Here is a 2500-nt window from a genome sequence, read left to right as displayed (position 1 = left end):
GTACGCTCTTGGTGCGCCTCCTCTCGCAATGAGAATGAGGCGCCCCGGGAATGCGGGTCAGTCATGGAGACCGACCATCTTCCCTTAGTTCACATAAAGTGAACCGTTACTTTCATTGCGCCTTTAGGTTTAGTGATTCCCAATGACTCGCGCACACGCTAGACTCCTTGGTCCGTGTTTCAAGACGGGTCCTGAAAGTACCCAAAGCAATAGCGTCGCTGATCGGCGTTTCAAGAGGTCTGTCCAAGAACACCGCGGCGAACAGTCGCAAACGGACGGAATCGGCACTAGGTCCGATCGCCATCACAATTCACATACTTGCCACGGGCCGGACGCGAACTAAGTCGCGGCCTCCCGCCATCAGTAAACCGTCGAGCGAGCTGTTCGGAAACCCAGTGTCCGTAAACATCGGAAAATCCGAGCTCACGGGCTACACTCGAGACCGTAGAACAGCACCCAACGGATCGCGACGACCTACTAGGGGAGAAGTGCACGCGTCCGAAGCCGGAGATGAACCGAAGGGAACAGCCAACGCGAACGTCGCCGTTTCCACAGTCAGTAAATCCCAACAACAGGCGCGAATGAATCTCCCCATTCGACCTTTCGGGTTTCTCAGGTTTACCCCTGAACGGTTTCACGTACTCTTGAACTCTCTCTTCAAAGTTCTTTTCAACTTTCCCTCACGGTACTTGTTCGCTATCGGTCTCGTGGTTATATTTAGCCTTAGATGGAGTTTACCACCCACTTAGGGCTGCACTCTCAAGCAACCCGACTCTAAGAAGAGATCCTCTAGCAAGCCGCAGCGGTCGCTACGGGCCTGGCACCCTCTATGGGCGATGGCCCCATTCAAGATGGACTTGAACGCGCCGCGAACTCGCCAGATAATGGATCCTTCCAAACACCACATCTCCCGGCGACCGGTTACGATCGCGGGATTCAGTGCTGGGCTAATCCCTGTTCGCTCGCCGCTACTAAGGGAATCCTAGTTAGTTTCTTTTCCTCCGCTTAATAATATGCTTAAATTCAGCGGGTAGTCTCACCTGTCCTGAGGTCGTATGTTCAAATCATCGAAACGTTCCGAAACTAACCTTTGGCGGCTCATAAAATCACGTACCTTACGCGAGGGAGTTAGCCTACTCAAAGGCGTCTATTATCTCCTGCTCCGTATGGCGGATCATGCGAATCCAAGCAAAGTGCTTCGGTGTTTCGGGGGTGCGCTCATGAAAGCTCATCCGCAACGCGCGACAACTGGCACATTAAAGCGATCGGACGTCGTTCAGATTTCTCGGACACGACGATCGCATGTCTACAGTCATGGGCGCAGATCGAGCAATACCACGACACCACAATATATGCTTTCGCAATTCAAGACGGCGCGTTACGAAAACAACTCCTCATCATTCCAACACACGAGGCGTCGAAACGACAGAACGTTGATCGTCACGCGGCAAACCGTCCAACTCGCCCAAATGACCTTCGGTACAGGATCAACGTTAGACGACCTTTACGTCGTCACTTCGTCAAGCCATAACGTCTGGCCGGGCAGTCTTTGTAATGGAACCGACCCTCAGTCAGGAGTGGTCCGAGGACAGTGTCCGAGGACCGCAATGTGCGTTCGAAATGTCGATGTTCATGTGTCCTGCAGTTCGCATGTTGACGCGCAATTAGCTGCGTTCTTCATCGACCCACGAGCCAAGTGATCCACCGTTCAGGGTAATCTTTTATGTTCGATTTCTCGGTACTAGTCGCAATGGACTTTCCCTCGAAATACGAGACGCCAACTGCGAACCTCCTCGAGAATGACATTCCAATGACTGAGACGACCCACTGAAGGGTCAATACGTCAGTCGATCGGCGCAAAATCTTCGGTTCAACTAGTTTGCGTACTAATCTAGTGACAATTATCGTAAAAAATTCGGACGGAGACAAACGTCGCAGACAATCCCGAAAGAGCATAAAAACGCTAATGTAACGGGCGTCGCACAACGTCGACGTCTTCGTCCCTGGAATAGATCGTCCTACCGAAGTCCGTAGACAACGGTAACGACTGATCGATTTCGGGCGAGAATCTTTAAAACCTGCAGCCGGCTCCTCGTTCCGTGCCAAACACGAAACTTCGCCCAGCCACGAACGCGGCAATCCAAGCGCTTCGAATCCTTATTCCGAGCACATCACGAGACTTCGCCCAACTACGAACGTCAGCATAAGCAGCCGGCTCCTCGTTCCATCAAGGAACTTCGCCCAACCACAAACGCCGACATAAGCGGCCGGCTCCTCATTTCGTGAGCATCTCTAAACATGGACCTACAACGAAGGCTGCACACACGTGCGGCCGGCTCCTCGTTTCGAGGATATCACAAGACTTCGCCCAACCACGAACGTCAGCATAAGCAGCCGGCTCCTCGTTCCGTCAAGGAACTTCGCCCAACCACAAACGCCGACATAGGCGGCCGGCTCCTCATCTCGTAAACATCACGAAACTTCGCCCAACCACACGAAC

The 2500-nt window shown here is 52.9% G+C and overlaps 2 non-coding genes across 2 annotated transcripts in view; both read right to left on the bottom strand.

Moving 5' to 3' along the window:
• The window catches only part of LOC123687830, a 4012-nt gene extending 2958 nt beyond the window's left edge, over window positions 1-1054 (bottom strand). Inside the window, exon 1 of the ribosomal RNA XR_006749537.1 lies at window positions 1-1054. This exon is cut by the window's left edge and continues 2958 nt beyond it. This is a non-coding gene — a ribosomal RNA (large subunit ribosomal RNA).
• A 507-nt stretch (window positions 1055-1561) lies between these two features.
• LOC123688533 lies at window positions 1562-1716 on the bottom strand. The gene has a single exon (XR_006750046.1). It is a non-coding gene; the product is annotated as a 5.8S ribosomal RNA (ribosomal RNA).
• Window positions 1717-2500: the final 784 nt, after the last annotated feature.

The sequence above is a fragment of the Harmonia axyridis genome, chromosome X (assembly GCF_914767665.1).
Source record: "Harmonia axyridis chromosome X, icHarAxyr1.1, whole genome shotgun sequence".
Classification (NCBI taxonomy): Eukaryota; Metazoa; Arthropoda; class Insecta; order Coleoptera; family Coccinellidae; genus Harmonia; species Harmonia axyridis.
This window is presented reverse-complemented; position numbering and strand designations above follow the sequence as displayed.